The following is a 25,078-nucleotide window of genomic DNA, read 5'->3' as shown; positions in this document are numbered from 1 at the left end:
TTTAGGCATAACCATTTGTATCATTTTGTTTTTATTTTGTTTTTATTGTTATTATTAAGGTGGCATACAGTGGGTTTTTATTTACTTAAATCAGGTAAGGAGTACATTTCTTTTTGGACAATGTCATTCTTTCCTGTGCTCTCCCAGATTTTCCTTCCCATCCCCACACACAAGTTGTATAGTTCATTTTTAAACTAGTGTCCTGTGAGTATCACTGCTGCATTTGTCCCTCCATTTCTGAGCTTTCCTTGTATTCCCCAAAACAAACAAATAGGACAAAAAGAAAAGAAAACAAAAACAGCAAAAAAAAAAAACCCTTGCTTCCATTTCCTGGAACTGATTTCAATAAATATTATTTTTTGTGATCAGATGCACATAGGATTTGTGCCTTTCTGTTCTTCTCCTAAGAGTATCTTCCTTTGGTCTCACTGTGTGTGGATGACTAGTGACCTGTATAATGAGAGAAAACATCCGCCATTTGTCTCTCTGAGCTTGGCTTACCTTACTTAACATGATTTGTTCTAGGAGTATCTTCCACTTTACACTTGAATATACTAGAATTTCTGCCCTGGAACTTCTCAAAAATGTCTTTATTTTTCTTTTTAAAAAAATACCAGGCTAAGCCGGGGTGCCGGTGGCTAACAGCTGTAATCCTAGCCACTGAGGAAGCTGAGATCTGAGGATTGCGTTTCAGAGTTACCCCTGACAGAAAAGTCTGTGAGATTCTTACCTCTAATTAATCATCAGAAAACCAGAAGTGGTGCTACAGCTCAAATGGTAGAGCACTAGCCTTGAGCAAAAGAGATCAGGGTTAGCATCCAGGCCCCAAGTTCAAACACCATGACCAACAAAACAAAACAAAAGTACCAGTCTAGCCAAACATAACATAGAATGTCCATACTAGATTTGCACTACATTGTACAAAGTAACTGCATGGGTATATGAGTGATAATTCATTCTATTTTGTTTGAAGATCCCTGTGTGGTACTGTTAACTAAGATGAGCTATATTTCCTTGACATTAAAATTTTAATTATATTAGATTCACTTTATTATAAAGCATTTATCGTATAATCCAAATGTGATCCAATATATTGAAAAGTTGGGCTGAATTATGAAAGGCATTATAATTAATCTCTTTGCTTTAGTGACTGTTAGTACTGCGTAGATAATAAGAAGTGTAGTCTATCTTTGTCTTCATGAAGCTATTATATTAGAGGAAGGAGATAAAAGAAATGTTAGCCTAAAAAGAAAAACGAAAGATAAGACTATGAAGATGAAGTAAAAAGTATGGTATAGAAAACAAATATCTTAGGAAAATGAGAAGCATTGACACTTACACACAATTCTTTCTTTTAAATATATATTTTTATTGTAAAGATACTGTACAGGAAAAACAAGATACTATACAGAGGAGTTATAGTTACATGAGCAAGGTAATGAGTCTATTTCCTATTGAGCATTGTTACCCCCTCCTTTGTTTTTCCCCTACCATCCCTTCCCTCCCCACCTCCCCAACATCCCCCCCCTCCACAAAGTTGTAAAGTTCATTTTCAACATAGTGTCTTGTACCTCTCATTGTTACAATGGGTCATCCTGTATCCTTATTTCAGTCACTGTATTTGATTCCAATGTCCTGCATCTTGTATATATATTTTTCTAATTTGGGGAGGGGAAGGGAAATAACAAAATGCTGAAATAAGGATTACACACAGCTCTATAGACAAATAGTTGGGTTTGTTTTTCTTTTTAGAACTGGTCTGATTTTTTTTAACTTTTACCCTATCAGATAAATTTGTGCTTGATTCATCTCAGACTTTTCTCATTTAAACAGTCTTCTGTCATGAGAAAAAAAAAGAGACATTCAAACTCCCTGCAGATGCTGGCTTAGAGAAGCTGCTCTGCCTATCTGCGACCCCCATTCCAGCACTGCTGGGTACACAAGGACTCAGGGGCATTGCCTCCTGATGCCCTGCAGGTTCACACATGCTCAGTGTCAAAGGACTGCTGGGCTTTGGTCAAGTGAGTTATATTCAGACTGCTGAGGTAAACTGAGGATCGCTTCTCCTACCTTGGCATATTCACCTGTGGTTTAGCAAGCTCTCATTTGACCTCCAGTTAGTGTGACTATCCTTTCCTCAATCTGCAGGGACAGTTAGGCTATATATCCAGCTGCCTTGCCCTTCCTAGCGGGACATCTCCCCAGAGCAGCCCATTAGCTCAGCCCTATTAGGGACCTTATGTTTCCCCAATGCATCCAGCTGTTGGAACGTCCTAGGCCACTCTGGGCTCCCTTTAAGCTAGTCTCTTCTCAGAAACCCAAAAGGAATTAAAAGGCAAATTCTGTTTACACCCAGCCAATCTGACACCCCTGCCTATTGGGATTATGCAGCAGAAAGAGAAAGTCAGGGTGCCTCGCTCTCTCCTGCGGCCATCTTTCTCATCTCATAGTCCTCCAGTGGTCTTCCTTCTTGCATCATATCCTGAGTTCTCTCTACTTGCATAGATCTCTGTTGAGATCTAGTAGCCAGGATCACCTCTGACTATGCCAAAGGAGAGTAAGCAACACTTTAAAATATTCTTTGCTCATTATCCTTGATCTCCAGGATTGTTGACTCCACTGGAAAATTCTATTCAAGCACCAAAGGCTGAATTCAGACATTTTCTTTTCTCAAGCTTCCCCTTTCTCCCTTATTTCCTCCCTTCCTTCATTTGTACTGACACAGCTGTTGTACTCTCTGTACATTAGATGTCTTGGGCTCACAAAGGAGCAGCCTCATATTCACAGAAATGCAGGAAAGGAAACCACATCAAAATATGCCCACCATATTTGACCTCTCTTGAAGATCAGGATGAGTATACAGGGCACGGGGGATGGGTCAGTGTCCACTATGTTTCCTGGCTTATGTGGAGATATAGAGAAGGCCTGGGACTGGAATGTGGGAAAGCTAGCAGATTGGGCAAGGCATTCCGTGATATAGAACCACAATCCCACAATGATTTTGGCAGAAGCAGTTTAACAAGATGGTCCATGAGTTTCAAAACAAAGCTGTTGGGGTCACTACATGTATGTGTCTCCACAAATATTCATATTGTGTATTATCCTGTTCGTATATCAGATGATTCTTGCCATACAGAAATGCATTTATTAGCATTTAGTGCAATAGAGCAACATTTATGCAACACCTGTTAACTCAGAAAAATCATTGCAAGACCAATTGCTGAAATAACAAAATTGGGGACTTTTGGTGGGAGTTAACATTAGGGAAGTTGGGCTTAAATAACTTCATTTTTATTGAGAGTCCACTAGGTATAAGACAACTGACAAATCTGTTCTTCTGGTATCAGAATTTCTCAAAATTATAGACTTTCTGGTTAAGAGGTATAAAATGTCAGATATACAATCAGCTTACTACCTACATAAGTGAAAAAAGTGTGTTTTTATTTGTCATATCAAGATAGTTTAGCAGTGTTCCTCAGAAATAATTGCTTGTAGTGTGAATGGATTCTGTATTTTCTTTTCTGAGCCAGTCTGATATATTAACAAGTTCATTAATTAGATATGGTTATGGATATTAATTCTATGTGATACGTTGGACATAATATCAAGACTTTTTCATGCTGTATTGTTTAAACTAAGCCTGTTCATCTTTGAAAGGCCCTGTGTGAAATAAAGCTCATAAAGACCTACATTTCATTTTATAATGAAATATCCCCTTTTTAAATGGAAAATGTTACAACTCTTTATGTTAATCAGGATACAATGCCTCAGAGGACTTTTATAATTATGTTTTTATGGCTTGACCAATTTTATGTTTTAATTTTTAATTTCTTCCTCCTACCTTCATACAATTTTCTTCTTCTTTTTATGTGTTCTTCTCTACACCGGGACCTCCAAATGTTCAAGACATTTTTTAGTCAATGTCAAGTACCAGGACTCTCCCAAATTCATCTGAGTCAAGGGCAATTTTTTTGTCAATCATCATTTTGCCTCCTTTAAGAAATTATTTAGAAAAATCATTTCATATTACTAGGTCCTTGTAAAATATGGGAGGCCAGCACATCTTAATTATACTTATTTGTTTGTACAACTATACCTTCTCTAGGTTTTTTTTCTGTTCTCCATTAGCTGTTTCAACCATTCCACTATCAAAAGTTCTGTCAGGGAAAATAGGTGGATATGAACTTGAAGATCCAAGTTTGTAGGGAACACGGAAAGGCGTCTATCAGTGTTGGAGCTGGTCACGCCACCTGGGGTCCTGGGTACATCAGCCCAGTGTTTTTGACTCTCAACCCTGTTCTCTTCTCTTTGCATCAAATCAACACATTTAAAAATCAGGCATCTGAAGGCAATTTGGTGATTATTTCTGGTAACCTTCCAGACCTTTTAGTTACGTTAAAATCTGGTAAAATGTATAATAATGTACATAGAGTTCTAGTCATGCCCAACCTCATAGTATTTCTTCAGTTACCTAACATAATTATATATGGGCATATACATGTGTATACATATAATGTGTGTCAGATTTCCTGATCATTGGTCATAACCTATTCCTTAGTTTATTTGTCCATAGTACAAATTTGTCTTTGAGCACACCCACCTAACTAGGGGCCTTGCACTTGCTAGGAAATCCATAACTTGCCCTAATTCCTCTAGTTCTTCTTAGTTATCTTTTCATAGAATATGAGAAGTTGTTTCAATGTCTTATATTTCCTAAGACTTGTATTACATCCTAAGATATGATTTATTTTAGAGAATATTCCATGGGCAGCTAAAAGAAAGTGAATTGTGAAACTGTTGGATGAAATAATGTATAGATGTCCGGCAGAGTCCTTTCAAGTCTATAGTGTCATTTGATTAGGGGATTCCTTTGCTGATTGTTCAGGGGGGTCTGGATAATCTGTCTATGAGTAAAGGTAATGTATTGATATCTTCCACTATTCTTGTGTTGGATCCTTCTGTGCTTTTAAGTCCACTATAATTTGTTTGAAGAAATCAGTTGCATCGACAGTTGACGCATCAGTGTTAGCAATCATTATGTATTCTTGATGAATTATTCCCTTTATTAGTATGAAGTGACCATATTTTTCTCTTCTGACTGATTTGTATTCGCAAATCAGATATGAGTATAGCTAATTGTGACTGGGGGTCCCAGTTGCTTAATAAATCTTTTTCTTACCTTTCACCCCAAGCCAATGTTTGTTTTTCTCAACAAGATACATTTCTTGTAGGCAATAAATATTCAGTTATGCTTTTAAATACAAGTTGCTCCCCCATGCATTGGTTAGAGAATTGAGACCATTAATATTCTGTGTTGTTACTGAAAGGTATATAGTTGTTTGACATATTGTTTTTGAAGTATGTGATTCTTTCCTGATCTTCATTTGCTTATTTACTAATCTGGTGAGTTTTTTTTCCTGATTTTTCACTGTTAGGTTTATCTTCCTCATCTGTATATAGGATTCTTTGAAGTATCTTCTATAGTGGTTAAAAAACATTGTGTTGGTTTTTGTTGACCATAGGAAAGTCTTATTTGACCTTCAACCATAAGTGATAACTTTGCTGAGTAGATTAATTTAGCTTGACAGTTGTTTGCTTCCAGCACTTCAAATGCACCATTCGAACCCCTCCTTGCTTTTAACGTTGCTGATGAGTAATTGCAGTTATTTTTATTGGTTTGCCATTATATGTGACTTAGTGTTACTCTTTTGAAGCATTCAGTATTTCCTTGTCTGCACACTTAATCTTTAAATAATAATATTTGGGGAATATATTAAAGTAGTCCAGTACTTGAATATTTTATTTTTCTCAAGATTTGGGAAATTTCCCTACGATTTTGTTGAAATGCATTTTATCCTTTTGGCTTTTAGCTTTTGTCCTTCTGTGTTTATTTTACCTAATTCTTTGGTGACTGTTCTTACCTACCTAAGTTGTCCACAAGGCCCTCATGTTCTGTTTCCAATTTGACTCACTCTACTGGAGAGATTTTCCATTTTTAGGTATTACTTGGTCCCAAAGCCTGCCTGGGACTACTTGCTGGCAATCAATGTAAATTGATCACCGTATGATCTGAGCTATCAACCAACACAGGTTCTACCTTTGGTTTGCTAAGCCAGGCAGCCTTCACTACAGAGGAGACAAATCCATGCTTCCTATGAGCTTCAAACCTCTGTTACGGGGATTTGGAGGCTTCCCCAGAGTGACATGCCAGAATTAGATCTGACAACTTTTTGTTCTCCAGATCTCAAAGAGTGGCACCATCTTGTGGGAGGGCCTCCAGTTTGAGATTGAGATACTCAAGGTATCAGATTACATTTACCTTGAGAAAGCAACCTGCAGTCAGCGAGGCCCAGAGATTGAGCATGAGGTTTGAGAACAAAGGAACAGGTAGAAAACAGAGGGAATGTCTGCCCCCTCCCTTGTGAGAGCAACTTCATAGCCAGAAGGGTAGCTAGTCAGAAAACTATTTCCTAGTTTGCTCTGTCACCTTTCTGTTTTGCCACACCTTTCAGCAGTCCTGTTCCTCTCTGTGGTTTTCAATATTCTTCCTTAGTTTTGCCTTTCTGTGTAGTCTCTCCTTCATTACTCAGACCTCTTCTCATTCTCTGCCATCTTGTCTTGCCCCCTGGTTTGTTTTTCAGATAGTCTTTCACTTTGGCCCTGGCCAACTGTAGACTGACATCTTACTAACCCTGCCTCCCAAGTAGCTGAGATAACAGGTATATGCCAATATCATGGCTTGTCTTTTGAGGTAGGGTCTCACCAACTCTGCCTGGGCTGGCCTTGAAATGCAGTGCTCCTATCTCCATATACTAAGTAGCTAATGTCACACACATTTATAACCATACCTAGTCCCTATATTCAATTTTACAGTTAATGGACTGTAATTATGATATCTAGACTTCATATTGTAATAAATTACTATCAGCTGCCATGAAAAATTAGAAGTATTCCAATATTTATCATAGAAAAAGCTAAGTGTATGTTTTATATATAATCTCTTCTGGAAATTTTAAGGCTAAACAGATTAAGACCAATTTATTGACAGTGTTAAGCTGCCAAAGAGACGCCTCAGGATAGGTTATAACATGTCTTTAACCAATGTAAGTTATGCTATACAAAGCTAATTTTCTATGATTTTTTTTTGCAAAAGCTTTTGCAGAAAAATTGAGAATAAAGTGCTCAGAGATAATTGTACAAATGCTCTATCACTAGTTTTAAGATAAAAAATATATGCATGGTTCTTTTAACGTATCTCCTTAGAGTGATCTATTAAGAAAAATATGCTTGCTTTCCAAGAAAATATATCGAATTAGATAACTGAATCAGTGGATGAGAAAATTCTTCCATTAATATTTTCCACAAAAAGTATAATGAATTGCAATTCATTTTTAAAATTAACTGAAAATATGCATGTGGTCAAATTTTCTCCATTTTACTTTCATTAAAGTATTCTTACTCACTAAATGAAGCCATTGTTTTTTATCACCTTAGTGTTTGGAGATTGTGTTGAATGGGGCTGAATTTAATAAGTGAAATTGCTGTACTTCAATTAAACTCAGAAAGGGAAATCTGAAATTGATCCAGGTCTATTTTAGGATGTCAGATTGAAAAGCTACAACCTAATGATGAGATATTTGATACTGCCTTAGTTTTAAATATAGTCACTGGTGGATTAGTTTTTTTTTTCCATTGATAGAGAAAATTTTGTGCAATTGTATAATTATTTAATAGGACGCTAAGTTAAATTCTATAGTGTTGCAACTCTGAGTAAGAGGAAGGGACTGAAAAATAGTGCATTGTAATTTCATAATGATTTAGTTTATAATGACATTTAATTCCACTTGTTTAAGATGAACAATGAATACGTTAGAGGTGACTTATCTTGTTAAATTGTAGGTCTTAATTTTGATTGCAATTCACCTGAGAGCACTTAGCTGAAGTATTTGTCTGCATTAATTTACACTCTTCACATCCCAACTACAATGGATCAAAAGTTTACTTTAAAAAAAATTAAAAAGATAAAATCAGCTCCAAATATGTTATTATGTGCTGGTAGTTTTCCAAGGAGATTGCATATTTCAATTTGTGGTGTTGATCAACTCTAAAGCCTCGTGCTTTTGTTTAATATAAAAATTAAAGCTTCAAAATCATCCTAGTTATTATTTCCTAGGGGAGAGTGTATTATTTTACAGATTTTTAATTGCTCTAGGGCACAAAGAAGTATTAATAAATAATTTCATAGATTGTAGCAAAGCTAATGTTTTATGTTTCTTTAAACTTAACATTAATTTGACTGGCTAAGTCTATTAACATCAAAAAGTAAATCTATTTAAGTGAATTTTTTGTATATAAGCATTTTTATAAATTTTATTAATAGAAATTTTTTGCATAATGAATCATTTACCTTATTTGATATGTTTCTCTTGAAAAGCAAATAATATTTTCCTTGATGTTCTTCTCTAAGGAGATATTAAAAAGTCACATACAATATTTTGGTTTTAGAACCAATGATATAGCATTTGCCCAGTTATCTCTGAGAACTGTATAGTGGCTGCCTCTGTACCAGTGTGACTTGTTTCTACTGTTAAATATATCGAATTTTGCAACCAAACATCAAGTCCTATGCTCCATTTTGTTGTGCCTTGTCTAACAATATTACAGGTAGGTGCATTTGTTTTTAACTTAACCTCCTTCTTACCCCATATTACAAGTCTATATGCAAAGTGATGAGAATTTTAATGATCAAATTAAATTAGAAGCATCATCATTATCTATCATTTAATCAATTATTGAGTACCACCAACAAGCCTTTTACAGACAGTATTATCAGCCTCTGCCTATTTTAATAGGAAAAAGAAAGCATATGCTTTGCCCTGTCACAAAGAAGAAACTTTCCATGAGAAATGCGTGTGGACATACTTTCAATAAATCTGAAAGACCCATAGGTGGTTGGGTGCCTTTTTGTGTTTGAATTTTTGCTGGCTTGATTTTAATACAGCTTCAATAATTTCCCCATTTTTCACAATATACAATTCAAAAATGAGATTCCTTTTGTGAAGAGTTTCGGGGACAAGTAGAAAGTCATTTGAATGCTTGGAGACTTGTAGCTCACCCTCCTTTCTCTCCCTCATATTTCTGTCTGCCACTCATTGATCAGAATCACTCCTGACTGTTCAGGAAACAGGAAAATTCCCAAGTCCTTTGCATAGACAGACTCTCCAGTGTGGCTTTTCGTTTCCTTTGACCCGTGAATCCAAGGTTTCTCTGAATCACTTGACATGTTCCACATTGAATGGGTTTTCACAACCCTTAAACTCCACACCAGTCTTTGTGAGTTTCCAAGGAGTACACAACCCAAGTCTTTCCCTGAAGCTTAACCTGCAGAGATGGCTGTGACTTTTGAAGCATATTTTGTGAGTTTGTGGAAGTACTGAGCAGAGAATGCCAAGTTTTCCTTCCCTTCTTTGTGCTACAAGGCAAATTCTTTCAGAAAGTATTCTGTGCTCTTGGTAAGTCTCCAAGGACAGGGCTCTGGAGACTCAGTAGACATGTTTTAAGACGGGGGCAGTTGTGATTTTCCCTTGCCGCTGAATTAAGGAATAGAAAGTTGGCTCTAACTGTATTAATGCACAGTAGTGATTGTTTTCGTTTCCTCCATTGTTTTGGATTAGTGGTGCAAGTATTTTCTGAATAGTATTCCATGGACTGAATACTGCTCAGGAAAGAAATTCTTAGAATCACTGTGTGATTGTGTTCAGTAATTGTTTCTCATGGATTTAAGTTAATTAACTATCCAGAGAGCTAGAATTAATATGCTGTGCTTTAGGAGTTTTGTTTCTCAAACAATAAAATTCTTTATAGCGATGACTTTACCCTTCTGGGTGACTGCCTCAGGATTGGTAAAAATTTCAAAACTAACCCAGGTGATATTAAAATTTGTTTCTTCTAGCCCTAGGAACAAAAAATATATATAATTACTTTTGTACAGTCATGCTAAAACTATGAGACATCTACATAAACTTACTTACTGAAGTGTTTGGTACTCAAAGTAGATACTCTGCAAAAACTACTTGCTCTTTCCTTGAGTCCAGAAGTTAACTGGCAGAAACATAAAAAAGGCAGCCTCCCTGCCTCCATTTTACACAGTTGCTCTGAGTATTCCCTTCTGTTGTCTCCTTGGAGCCACTTTGGAATCTGCAGAGGACAGTCCTGAGGGATAAAAGGTAGGACAGGAGTCAGGCTACCCTACCCCTAAGACAAAGGTGTTTCTTATCATGACCAGGCCACCTGACCAATCCTGAGGAAATGAGTACCTAGACCGTACCTTTGCCTCCCAGTAGAACTGTTTAATGATTATGTATGCTGTGAAACCAAAGGAGGGGCAGAACACAAAGGTGCAATGCCTGCGTCACCTATAAATCTCCTTCCTCTGCCCTTCGCTACTGTTGGTGTCTTTATTTCTCATATTGGGGCAAATGGTCAGACATGAAATGTTGGAACCCTGGAGTTGGGCCTCTGGCCTAGCACTCTTGTGACATTAGGGAAAAAAATTTTTAACATACTGAGTAAATTCATCATTCATTTATCTATTCAAGTGGCTCTAATTATGATTTCTACAGTTATTAAATCTATATTAAATGTGAAAAAGTTTATCGTAATCCAACTGATCGAATTATATGAAAATGCCACTATTCATTACTTTTGATCTATAAAAATGGATATTTTTGTAGTCTTAACTCCATAACCCATAGTTGTATTGAGAATTGTTGTCTAGTTGAATTTTAAGCTACCATGGTTGCCACTATTTAAATCTTAAAGAGCAATAAATGATACACTGTGATCTGATTAATAATGTCTAAGTATATTTTCTTCTTGGAAACAAATTGCATCCAAATATTGCCACGCTCCTTTGTAATTCACAGATTCCTGTATTTAACATACTAATTCACCATTTTGTGGGAAGAAATATCAAAGAGGAAACAAATGGCCTTCTAAGGTTTCATATTTTCTGTATAGCTTTTTGACTATAATATAACATTAAAATATGACCCTATATTTAAAACTAAAATAATTGCCTGTGCTGAAAGATAACAAAGAAGTCTCCATAATTATTAAGTCATAGAATTCTTACTTGATGCCTCAGGCAAATACAGCTCTGATTTTTCAACAGGTAAAACTCCTGTCTTACCACCAGAATGCATTGGTAGGAAGAAAACCTTGTTAAATCATAAATCTATCATTGAACCATGGCACTTGAAAGCAAATACAGTTTTTGGAATATACACAGTCGCTTACTTTCCATTTCTGCAATAAAGTATGCCTGGCAAAAGAAAATTGGGGTCACGCAACCATTTGGGATAAAGAAACATGTTCTTAGGAATTATTTTTCAAATGACCGTAGATCTTGTCATTTTCTGGAAATAGTAGATATGTATACAAATCAAATCACCTAAGCATCTCACTTCAGCATTCTGGCTCTAGCTGAATTTCTTGATGGAATTATACCTACATTACCACCAGCTGCCTCTTCTCAGTCTTAAAGTATAATTCCATTTAGGGACTCTTATTATATCAAAACCTAATAAAAATCTAGTTATATAGTTCAAGAGTCTTCACAATCAGGTACTCTGTGATTGTGCATTGTGTCAGTGGCTCCCTCGGACTAATTCCTGATTCAACCACATCATCTTCTCTTTGAAAGGCACCTACCTGGAAGTCACTGAAGCAGCTTCAGTTGTATAAACAGTATGTCACCAGGACTCTAAACAGAGAAATTGGAGGATGGGAAGAGCCCCCTAGGAGGAGGATAACTTCCTAAGAAGAGGCAGTGTATTCCCTTAGAACTTTTTTTTTTTTTGAGCAAATATCAAGGAAGTAGAGTGTATTCCTGAATAGGAGACACAAATATCCTGGACCATCTTAATGTTTCAAAATAAATGTTCAGAGACAGCGCCTGGGCTCTGAGTTTAAGACCCATGACCAACAAAAATAAATAAAAATAAAATTAATAAATAAATGAATAGTAATAGAAAGTGGAGTTTTCTTCCTCTGACTCATTCTGTTTAGGTTGAACATCCAGAAATCACAAACTTGGTTCAAGTTCCTCAAAACAGTTAATAATTCCTCTCTAAAGAAAAAAAACATCAAAACAGATTCAGAGTTATTAAAATGCTTCAAAAACCTCTTGGGAGCCATTGAGTTGTCATTTGTTATTTCTTAGGCTGTCAAGGGCAGCTTTTATGAATAGGAAATGATTGTTATTTACAGTCTTGTTTGCTTCTGATGGAGGCTTGTGGGCTGCCAAGGTTACCCAGGGTTGGAGAAAGAAGAAGATTCACACACACACACCCTTTTTTAGATTAGTGGTTTGTTGAATTTGAAAGAAAGCAAAAATGACTCTTTTTTTTTTTGCTACTTTAATAAAAAGAGAAGAACAGAAGAGAGAAACGTGCGCTGCCTTCATATTGAGTGGATTGAAATACTGATTACACCATCAAGTTATTTTGTATAATATAGGCTGTCAATATGAAAAAAACTCAATTCTACAAGTAAAAATTTTAGCTCCAATTATGTGATATTTCTATTGACAAGCTTTGTTCTGGATTAAATCTTACATCTTCTTTTTTAAGAATATGGGAAAACCAGCAAAGAAGCTCTTCAACAAATATTTTGAAGCAAACTGAGAGAAATCACTTCCCATCCAGATGGACAGGAATATTATGCCCAGATCCCAAATGTAAATGTGTCTTAATTCTATGGAGCTACAGGCTTCCTCTTGCAACTGAACTTGGCTTCTTGCTTGCATCAGTTGGAAATGTGTTCATTCAAGGATGTTGGCATAGGCAGGCCCCTGTGTCTCCGCTGAACCACAGGGAGGCCGTTAGCAGTGAAAAGTTGCCTTTCTGCCATATACAAATTCAATTAGAAGCCCCAGGTAAAAACTGAATTAAAAGGTTATGGAAATAAATGTGCCATGTGTACCTGGCTTTAAACCCTGCCAAAATCTGGCTCTCTTGAACCACAAGAGGGAGTAAATTCTACAGGCCCTAGCCCCTGGTTTGGGAAATGCCTGGTTGCCTGTGGTATGCATTCTTGGTCTTAACTACAAACTTGGGAGAGAAAGTATGTTTTGCTATAAATTAGTTACTGAAACAACTACTGTCTCATGAATCAAGACCCCCTTCTGGAATTTCACGTGAAATATATTCCCAGTTTGAAGGGCAGAAGAAATATGAGAGGCTTTTAAATCTCTAGTTAGGAGTTTCGTATTGAGAAGTCAAGCTGTGCGATGCTTTTGTGTCTGAAAGGTATTCCTACTTGTGACCCTCTTTCTCTTCTCAGCAATACACAATTCTAACCAATTCAGATAGTTCCCATACTTCTCACTGTCATTTTCACATGTACATATAAATATGCTTTTCAATGGCTGTACTTAGAAGATGGCTTGTCACATTCGAAATCCAGGTTATATTGAGAATGCATTGTGCTGGAATTGAAAGGCAGAGATGCTAAGTGGCGATTAGGTCATTTAGTTAACAGGAGGAATGCCTTTCTATCTGGACACTGCATTAGTTGAGAGTGGGTGGTTCTCTGAAAGTGAGTTTGGCTTTCCCAGCCTTTCTTGCTCTCTTTTGCCCCATGTCTTTGTTTGCCTTCTTCCCTTTACCTGTTATGATAACCCCCACCAGACAGCATGACTGTGCCCTTCCCCAGAATCATGAGCAAAACTAAGCTTCTTTCTACTTAAGTCTCCGGCATTTGCATATAGCAATGGAAAACAGAAAATAATACCAGTCACCAGTTTTTCCTGCTATAGGGATGTCATTTGTTAACTTCCTGTTCTGGACCAGACACCTAAGTTTGTGATTGAAAGAATAGACTCTCTTGAAATAGGCCTCCTGTTCTTTAGTTTCTCACTATGTAGCTGAGGCTACCCTTCAACTCTTGATCCTGTACCTCAGCCTACTACTTCTACATAGTAAGAAGTACTACTACTACACAGTGAGAACTAAAGGGCTGAGTCACACACTCAAGGTCATACAGATCAGGTTTTCAACCCAGGCAGTGCGGCTCTGGGGTACATCTTCTTAAGCAGTTTAGGCTTTACAGGCCTTGATTTTCTCAAAGTCTTTGAGACCAACCAGAATCAAAGCAGCTACAATGCTTTAATCCCTGGTCACATCTAGATTTCATACAATTTAGGAAATTCCCTTTAAGAAAATGAATACAAAATTAAGCACACAAAATTAGCAGCAGCTAAAAATACTTAGTAATGTAATTTTTAAGCCTTTCAGTGGAAGCCATCACTGAGGAGAGAGACCAAGCTAAAACATAAAAAAATAGAACTCTGTATTTTTGTGTCCTCTTCACAGTGAAGGACAATGTTTTATTCCCAAAGAGGATTTATGGACTTTATTTTTTCTGCATAATTTTTGTTGAGATGAAACTTTCAAGCTACAGAATTAATTATTATAAAGTGAGCATATTAGTAATACTTAATACATTCACATGTTATACAATTATCATCTCTTAACATTCCTGAACATTTCCATCCCACCAAAAGGAAACCTCGTCCTATTAAGAAGTTACCTTCAATTTCTCCCTAGGAGTTCCTAGCAACTGCGAACCTAATTCCTGTCTCTACTTAGTTATGCTACATATTACTTATTCCACTGACTTCCTTCACTTAGCATTATGCACACGTTACAAATTATAGGAACTATCATTTTTTCATTGCTTTCATATCTAAATAATATTTCATGAAGTATATGTACATGATTTGTTGACCAGTTCATTCAGCCATCAGTGGATGGACATTTGAATTTTTACCATGTTGGCTATTGTGAAAATGCTCTTTTGAAGATGCCTGTGTATAATGGATTTCAGTCCCTGTTTTCAGTACTCTGAGATATATATATATATATATATATATATATATATATATATATAGCATTGGAATCCCTGGGTCATTTTATGTGTCTACATTTAACTTTTGAAGAACTCATCAATTGTTTTCAGGGCTGCACAGTTTTGAACTCCCAACAGAAACCCATAAGTCTTCCATTTTCCCCACATCCTTGTCAATAACTGTTGTATATTCATTTCTTAAAAAAATACAGACATCTCATTTGGACTCAGAAAATTATTCCTCCTATTTTTTTCTAAAGACATAAATAGCCCTGATGATCAATTCATATTCTACTTCTAGTTTTCTTTAAGTCCTCAAAGGTCAAAATCTGATCGTGTCAGACACTTGCTAAAAATTGTTCCAATCACCATAACAAGTTCATCTTAAATAAAGTATTTATTTAAGGGTGATGTATCAAAATGGAAAGATCAGTCAAGTAAAGAAGTATATTCAACTTGCCAGGCTTTATAGAAGAAATATTAATTAAAATTTTAATTGTGTATACATCAAAAAGAAGATTCATAGTCAAATCTTACTTTAGTTCTGAGTCTTTTTTTTGTCTAGGTCCAGAACTTGAACTCAGGGCTTGAACTCACTCAACTTTCTCTGCTCAAGGCTAGTGCTCTACCACTGGAACCTCCAGTTCCAGATTTTTCTGATTAATTATAGGGTTTATGTTTTATCTATCATGGCTGGGTATGAACTGAAGTCCTCATATCTCAGCCTCTTGAGTAGCCAGGATTATAGGTCTGAACCACTGGTTTCTGAGTCTTTATATTTGAAAATGTATTGAAAGTTGGATGCATAGAAGTGGTTAAAACCTAAAGACAACCATATATTAATTACCTAAATTGTATTTTACGCTCAGAAAAAACTCAGGGCCTCACACTCTCCTTTGGCTTTTTTCACTCTAGGTTGGTATTCTACCACTTAAACCACACCTCTAATTCTGTTTTTTTTATCATTAATTGTTGAAAGGAGACTCATGGACATTTCTGCACAGGTTAGTTTCAGTCTCTGATCTTAGTTCTCAGCCTCCTGAGTAGCAGGTATGAGCCATCAGTGCCCAGAAAGGCTAATTTTCTTAATCAAATTTTTAGGTACCTTACCCTCATGGACTTCTGTTTTTCCATATAAAACAAAATACTTGAATACCAAAGAGTCCTAGACATCTAATTTTTATCCTTTCAGTGTTTGAGAGGAAAGACATCAAGAGTTAATCTGAAATCTGTGCTACAGGAGAATTGGAATGAAGGCAGCAATGTTTGTGCATCATTGACATCTTTTTGTGCCTTATAAATCATAGATTCACAGAAACTTGAACCCTTGATGCTGATCTTTGTGAACATCATGCCCTTCCCAAAATAAAAACATCAGACTCTTCCTATTGCATAAACAAGCAAACGTATCACCACAACAAATCTTACCATCAGAACAGACCAAAGCTGAATGCTGCCATGTGAGCCAGGGCTAGGGGTGAGGAGCCTCAAGGCATCAATGCTACTAAACCCTCTGGACTGACCTGTCCCACACCAGCCCCACAGGCATCGGTGTACCTTCCTCAGATGCTAAAGAATACAGACCAGTGATCACTGGTCTGTTCATTGCTCTCTCCCTGCCATAAAAGGATTGAACATTGTCAGTGGTCTTAGTTGGTAGTCATAGTCAGGATGAAGCAAAGTCTAAACGAAGGGTTTGCCAAGCCAGAGCTGAAGAATTCCTACATATGAAAAATTTGAACAGTGATTTTCACAATAAAAAAAAGAAAAATTTGAACAGTGAGTGATCTGCAAATGGTGGGAAATTAGTTTAAAAGCAGAAAAATTGAGTTCTTCTCTGATCTTTTTTTCAGCTTTTTGATAAGCTGAAAAATATCTAGGGCTTTTTGAGAGGTGTTTTGAAAGATATTTTTAGGAGCCAAGGATGATTATCAAGTGCATGCTTGGTAAATGAGGTGATGTTTTATCCTATAATCATTCAGAAAATCTCTTCCAGTAATATGCACTAGCTAACAGCTAGAATCTGGTTATTAGAAGCTAGGGAAACATTCAGCACTCTATTAAAATGCTCTGATGATATTTTGGTGTATGTGTGTGTGTGTGTGTGTGTGTGTGTTTGGTTTCTTATTTGGGATGACCATAGTAATCTGAACAAGAAACAATACTTCGATATATAAGGTACAGTAGTATAATCAAGATGTTTGGAAAGGTGTTCAAGGCATCTGACAAGTTAGATTAGATCTCAGAGTTCCTTCATTAGAACATTTATGCTCTCATCAGTAATGAATCAATCCCAGAGGCAAAAATTATCATAAGACTATTTCTCCTTTAGGTCAAAGCCAAGCTTAAAGAATGTAAGTCAGGGCTAGGAAGATGGCTCAGTGGTAGAGCACTTGCCTTGCATGCCTGAGGCCCTGGGTTCGATTCCTCAGCACCACATAAGTAAAATGAAAAAAGCCTGAAGTGGTGCTGTGGCTCAAGTGGTAGAGCACTAGCCTTGAGCTGAAGAGGTGAAGGACAGCGTCCAGGCCCAGAGTTCAGGCCCCATGACTGGACCCCCCCCCCAAAAAAAAAGACTGTGAGTCAAAGAAAAAAGGAATGTAAGCCTAGTGATTTGCAGTAAAAGCTACGGGGAGGAATAGATAGAAGTCTTTATCTTCTTTTTTGGTAGATGCATTAAAAACAGTCACAAACAATTGACTTTGACCTGACAGCTTTGTTAAAAGATCTTCTATAAACTCTTTTTAAAATATTCTTCATGATGAACTTACCTATATGTAAGTCTACATTTTATGCACACTTTTTATTCCTCGTGGAATAAAAAATTTAATTCCTAAGTATAGAATTTGTCTTTATATTCAGAAAATGAAGTAGAATCTTATCAAGGTAATTAGACTAATATCTTGATTCCATACAGAACATTATCAAGATATTTGTGGCCTGCATTGTGCACAGATGCATAGAAGCATACCCCTTATAGATGTGCATTGATTTATACCTCACAGATGCATATAGGTTAGTATGTTACATATATTATCATAGGTCATGAACAAATACTTGTTTGTCGCCTTTCGATTCTTAGGTATATATATTTTATAAATCTGTACAGGCCTGTGACTATATAGTCTTATAAAAACTTATACCATATATATATGATATAGATATATTTAGACATTATATATATGATGACTTTATAGCATCATATATGTCCATACAGGCCTGTAACTTAGAGCCATATAAAGTTGTATCATTTATAAAGTGACCAAAGACTCCTTAATGAAGACCTGGGGGGGGGGAGGGGAGGTGTGTACTGGGGAATGGACTCAGCTTCTTGACCTTCTTCTGCCACTTGAACCATGGGAAGGAATGGGAAGAGGAAACAGAGGAGGAGGTTACAATGCTTGATAAGAAAGGTACTCATTATCTTGCCCATATAATTGTAACCCCTCTGTACAGTATTTCTACAATAATAAATAAAATACACAATGCTGTTTAAGAAATGGCTTGAAGCCAGGTGCTGGTGGCTCACACCTATAATCCTAGCTACTCAATAAGAGGCTGAGATCTGAGGATCACGGTTTGAAGCCAGCCTGGGCAGGAAAAAGTGTGAGACTCTAGCTTCAATTAACCACCAAGTCAATTAACCAAAAAGTCAGAAGTGCAGCTGTGCCTTTAAGTGGTAAAATGCTAGCCTTGAACACAAAAATCTCAGAGATAGTTGTCTAAGCCCTGAATTCAAGCCCTAGGACTAACAAAACAAACAAACAAAAAACCCAAAGACTTGAAAATCTCCCTCCTGCTCTTTCTGCCACATGAGTAGACATGAAAAAAGGGCTGTCCATGAATCAGGAAGTGGGGCCCTCCCCAGATAGCTAGTCTGCCAGCACTTCACCTTGGACTTCCCACCATCCAGAATGACAAGAAATAAACTCCTTCAACTCCACCCATGGTGTTCTGTGGTAGCAGACAGGCCAGAATAAGCCCTTCCCAGTTGTTGTAGGCATTCTTCTTCCTACCACCCCCTCACCTGTGATGTTCATCTAAAAACCCCCACAGCTTCAAAATGGAGTCTCTTCAGATAGTCTCAAATTCCAATATTTTTTGCAGTTAATATGTTTCGTTTAAAACATCACCCAGGCAGATTGTTGTCAGCTTGTAATTTATTTAAATTGCTCTTGGCTTCATTTCCATTTTGTAGTCTCTAGCTTAGCATTTCGGATGCAGAAATTGAATCGGAGTTCAAAAATGCCATGTATTTTTTTTCCTTAAATACATGTTAAATCTTGCAAGGCCTGTAAGTAATGGCTCATTTCAAAAATTAAAAATAAAGAGCCTCAATGGGAAGTCAGGTACCTTTTATCTGTTTGTGTTTGTGAGCAGGTAAACTTTTTAGCAAGGCAGTCACGGCTGTTGAAAAGCACAGGCTGGATGTAGGCTGCTGTATTGATTCAGATGTCATAATTAAATGAGCCCGAGACTGGGCTCAGATTGGCACAATTTGGAAGATGGATCAAGAGTCAGGAAAAGATATGAGTTAGAGTCTTTTTCCCTAATAGTACTTGTCAGAATTTCAAGGATGAGAGCCTCTATCAATTGGAACAAGGGCAGCATGGCTGAGATGGGCATTGGCATCTTATCAATTCTCTGCTTTCTAAGAGAACACGTAGGTGACATCTGTGATTTATTTCCGATCTACCAGTCTGCTGAGCATGGGTCTGGAGATCACTGCCAAATTACTCTACTCGTCTACATGCTAAAAGGCTGCTGTCACATTCAAGACGGTCAGAAATTCACCTCCTTCCCACCAGGGAGCCCAGAAACTACACAGAATTAGGATTTACTTGCTGTGTGTGGTGAGCTACCTGTGAGTGTTAGGTTGGGGCCAATAAATTTCCAGTCAATTGGCATTTTTCCTTCTTACTTTCGGCATATTATGCTTAAAATACATGATAGTTATATCAATGAAACTATAAAATGTAAAGGCATAGTGTCCAATAAGTTTACCACCTCAACCCTAAAAAATGACCTTCCAAGTCTTTCCTAGACCATAGGCACCCTATTAATATAATTAATGCTATTAATTATATTAAGATTAACTTTATTAGCTATATTAATATTACCATTTACACCAAGAAGAGTCTATCCGGTTAATGGCTGTTTATTACCATGAGGTGGTATCTCCCCAAAGTGAGGAAGAAGAAAAAAACAATCTAAAACGTGACCTAGAGGAGGGAAATGAGTTTTATTTCAACAGCTCCTGTAAGGAACCCACATTTTCCTTATCTTCAGAAGCTATTTCTGTTGTCAGAAAACTTTGGATTCGTTTCCCCCATCTTTATATCCTTACCCTTAAAGGACAAAGTCAGAGAGCTATGATGCTTATAATCCTAGCTACTCAGGAGGTTGAGATCTGAGAATTAGGGTTCAAAGCCAACCTGAGAAGGGTAGTCTATAAGACTCTTACCTCCAGTAAACCATTAAAAATCTGCAAGTGAGGCTGTGGCTCAAGGGGTAGAGCACCAGCTAGCCTTGAGCAAAAAAGCTCAGAAACAGTGCCCAGACCCTGAATTCAAGTCCTAGGACTGGTGCGCACATGCACACACACACATGCACACACACACACACACACACACACATACTCACACTCATACACACACTCACATATAGGGCACCAGTGGTGTTTTATATTTTTCTTTAAATACCACTACTTCTAGGCCCAAAGCAATGAGAAATATTTAAAGTTAACACAGCAGTTCCTCTGGCCCTTGAATCATGACTTTCCAACCTGGGAACTGACCTGAATCTATGCTACTTATTGAAAAGACCTTAATATCACAGAATGGCAGTTCTCACCAACATGTGTTCACCATCTACCTCTCCCACACTACCCTCATTATTACAGGAGTCATTATTTTAGGCTGTCCAGTGGCCCTGGGAACTATAAAGTGGCTCTAGTGATAAGTCTCTGTGGCACTTATATGTACACAACCTTTCTCTGATCATTTGTCCTAACTTGCCCCCAAAAGAAATTTACAAAGGTCTCTTATTCTTTATGTATCACACAGGAGATTTTTTTTCAACCCATGTTCTTTCCTAAGAATTATAAACGAACTGGAAAACCCATCAGGGTGTATTTTATGTATTAAGAAGTTAATTTCCTGCCTATGGGTAATATGTAGGATTCAGTGCTTTTTTCCAATGGATTGAAAATGCTGCATAATACTTTCTAGGCACTAGAAAATACTTGCATCTTTTAGAAATCTAAAATTAGAAACACCCAGCTATTTCCCTGCCCAAATCCTTAATCCCACACTTGAAAATCAGGAGGCTTGCAAAGGTTAAAATTATCTGTCCAGGACCTGAAACACTCCCAGGGTAACATGAGATTTGGAGTCAAAGGCCTGGTGTGAATCAATGATTTTCTTCTTATTTAGTCCTTGGGAGTCCTTGAGCAGTTATTCAGCTTCTTTCTTAACTTTGATGCCCTCTTTTGTAAAATGGAGAAGAAACTCCATGTAGAGATTAAACTCATTAACAAAATGCTTGGCACCATTCCAGTCATGGCTGAGTTAGTGGGTACTAATCTTTAATTAATGGGAAGCATGCTTCAGGTTGGTGGTGGAGAGATGATCATTGTAGTGATGGTGACCATAGAATGGTCATTGTTCTTATATACAAGATCTGCAACCCCTAAGACCCCCCTCTTCGTATTCCTACCCCTACCTTACTCTGAGGGTAATAGACAATTATTTCCAGGGAGCTCCACCTTAAAGAAAACTCTTTCCTGTATTATTTGTAATTCCATCCCCATGCCTGATAGGAGGAAAGTGTGTTATGCATTTAGACAATCCATGCTACAAAGTGTTGGCAGAAATAAACAAGCTGTCAGGAGTAAGTGATTCATTTCTCATCTACTCAGATGACATCTGATTTAAGTGTGATGAATACATGCTTGTTTAAATCATGTGGTGATGCTGATGCTATCTGACAGAAATGTTTGCAAATATTTTGGGAATACCCTAAGTGTTTGCAACCAAAGACTGAGCTTGTTTTTGTTTTGTTTGTGGGGGGGGGCAGTCAGCATAATCTGTATTAAAGTAGTGTTTCCCTCAATCTTCCGAGGCTAGGAGTTTTGGATCTTCATCTACCACACTGTTTAAAGATGACAAAGCATCAGCAACATGCTGATGGGAAACAAATATCCAGTGATTATTAGGACATTTAGGAAATGTCTTTAGAATAATAGAAATAGCAGGCAGCTCCACATGTCTGAATGGATTTCAGTTATATTGAATAGTCTAGTTATTGTTTTCATTACCTTTGTAGCTATTTTATTTAATGATTATTAGTGAATTATACTATGCCAAACTTGGATGAGTACAAGAGAAAATGGCCACTAGGGAAATGATCAGTCCTGACATAGTGCGTGGTGGTTCACATCCATAATGGTCAGATGTGATGTGTTCTTTTAAAATGCCCATGTACCATGCACTATTGGTTATTTTGGATTGTTCTTGTCAGGCCAATTCCTTTCCATATTGAATGATCTGAGAATTAGCAGTACTTAGCTAAAAGACACTGATAGTAATTTATATGCAGAGAATTTAAATTATATATAGAAATTCTAAATTATCTGAATATTGAAAGTTGAAGGCTTATGCATAATGTATAACAATTGCTCAGTGAGTTAGGAATAAACCTTTACATGGAGAAAGTCATGTGAAACATGTATCAGAGCATAAAAAATGCATGCTTGATATACAGCCCATTTAATAATATATTTATGCAAGGAAAAGAGAACACATTTTTGCTTTGAATTCATGACACTAATAGCTACTGTTTGTATATAGCACATTGCACTTTTTAAAATACTTTCTGTGAATTATGTCACATAAGATAATAATTTTATTTTATTCCAGGCAATTAATTATATTTTTCAACAATATAATCAGCATTTCAAATATGTAGTTGATTTCCTGACATCAATAAATGAAACCAATTTTATGAGCTATTTGTATAAAAAGGCCTCAAATATTTCAGAATAATTGATTTTTACATAGTAAGTCTATAATCTCTATCATAATATTTTCTCCAAGTCCTTTGTTGTTAATTTATGTTTGGAAAGAGAGAGTGTTTTATAAACAGTATTATAGTAAGCACTTTATGGTGCACCCTAAAAACAACAATTTCTGTTTCATATCAATTACAGAATGTTCCAGGCGTGCCCTAAAGTATTAATGGTAATGTAATATACAATGAGAAAGAATTGTATCAATTTCTAATGAGACAGAGTTTCAGCTAATGACTAGAGGTTTGGTGAGCTTGGGCAGTACAAGGGTTTGAATGCCTTTGCCTAACTCGATTCTATGAAAATATAATCTCAGAGCAGTAGTTATAAATATGTGTGGGTGGGTGTGCACATACATGTAGGAAAGATTGAAAGGGTATAGCAAACTGGTCAGGAACTATATTGGGAGACCAATATGAAGAGGAAGTTGGAGTTAATGAGAGCTTTTTATGTTTCATTGCTTATGTCACTATCTTACTTTAGGGATTTGTTTTGCTGTTTTCTGTTTTTGTAGTACGGGAATGTGAACTTGAGGCCTCTGGTTTGCTGAGTAGGTGTCTACCATGTGAGCCACACCCTCAGTGTGTTTGTTGGCCTTGCCACAAGAATATATTCATCAGTATTTCCATAAAAATAAATGATTATACCTGAGATTATATCTAATATGCAAGATCATATCAAGAATAAAATGTGGGCCAGCCAGATCAGAGCTGACTTTTTTTCGGGGTGTTGGTTTTCCTTAGATAGAGTTGGCCCTGAGCATCTCAAGATGGAGAAGGTCCATTCCCCCCTCCCACCCCTTCTTCTTTTGGCCTTTGTTACCTTACTTGTGGCTCATTCTGAATGACCAACTGGATGTCAATGGGCTCATAATAATCTCTTAGAAACTGTCATTGTCTCTATTGCAGTGGCTCAAATGGAGGTGTCCAAAGCCTTGATTCTCCTCTCTAGGGATGCTCTTAGGATTGGGCATCAAGTTTCCCTGCAAGCCTGTGAGGTGGTAAGGGGAGACTCATGATTCTCGAGGGAATCCAAGGGCAGAACTGGAGGCCCCCAGACCCAGCTCACTGAGCCTCCCGTCTCACAGAAGTGACAGCTACTGCCTTTCCCACAGGGGCAATGGGCACATCCCCGCCCCAGGAATGCCCATCCAGAAGACACTTGAGTCATCCTCTTCAAGCCTGACTTTTGTAAAACTGGACATCATCATTTATGGGCTGTGTAAGAAGTATAAATCACTTGGAAAATGAGATGTTTATGTTTATGTGCTTGTACCTCGTATGTGTTTCTTCACATCAACACTTTTGAGTGCCCAGCGTTCTCCAAATGGCATGTTGTGTGGTGCCTACGTGGTCTCATTCTGCCCTGCACTAAATTAACTAGCTACTTTTATGGACATAGAAGGCAGCCTCTGTATCTCGAACTGGCAAAGGGATCACAGTAAAATCCCAGCCAGCTCACCTGTATGTGTCTCACAGGGTCCACTCAAGGATAACTACATTAATAAGGGGGGGGGTTCACTTTAATTAAGACAAGGCTTTTTCAGATGACTACCTGGAAACAGGCAGAGAGCCTGGGGGCGAATTTGACCTTACTGCTCAGAGCACAGAAACTACAAAGAAAGAATGGCATTGGAGGCTTTAGGAAAAGATAGATTGAAATGATGGCATCTTTTCATTCTGTCCTTAACCCAAGAGTATCTTCAGCCATGGCTAAGAAGGGAAGAGCTGCTCCTTTGGGGGACCAACACACAACATGCAGACTGGCCTATACTGGTTTTGTTTCCAATCAAGAAAGTGGCCGATTGACTACATATTAGACATTTTGATATGAGACCGTTTATGTGATGAATTTCTGGATAGATCCATTGCCACAGTCAGCTCAGAGTAGTTGACAATCTCTGTGAGGTGACTTTGCCCAATGTCCTACAGTGACCTTGGAAAGAACCCAGAGTCTCTTTCTCCCGTGTCTTTATAGCTCTCTGGGGAAGCTCACATCAGAAAGAAGTGTTTGATTTGGGGATTAAGAGTCTAAGAGAAGTAGTCTGAAGAATGTCTTCATCTCAGTTTGCTTTTGTGGCTTGCTGAGCATGCTGCTCTA

The 25,078-nt window shown here is 37.3% G+C and overlaps 1 long non-coding RNA gene across 1 annotated transcript; it reads right to left on the bottom strand.

Moving 5' to 3' along the window:
• Positions 1-621: 621 nt before the first annotated feature.
• LOC105993654 lies at positions 622-18,512 on the bottom strand. Its single transcript, XR_001175472.1, has 3 exons — positions 18,440-18,512; positions 9,872-9,877; positions 622-638 (listed from the first exon to the last, which is right to left on the bottom strand). It is a non-coding gene; the product is annotated as an uncharacterized LOC105993654 (long non-coding RNA).
• Between the last annotated feature and the right edge of the window lie 6,566 nt (positions 18,513-25,078).

The sequence above is a fragment of the Dipodomys ordii genome, unplaced genomic scaffold (assembly GCF_000151885.1).
Source record: "Dipodomys ordii isolate 6190 unplaced genomic scaffold, Dord_2.0 Scaffold98, whole genome shotgun sequence".
Classification (NCBI taxonomy): domain Eukaryota; kingdom Metazoa; phylum Chordata; class Mammalia; order Rodentia; family Heteromyidae; genus Dipodomys; species Dipodomys ordii.
The sequence above is the reverse complement of the archived record's forward strand: the minus strand, read 5'-3'. Positions and strand labels throughout refer to the sequence as shown.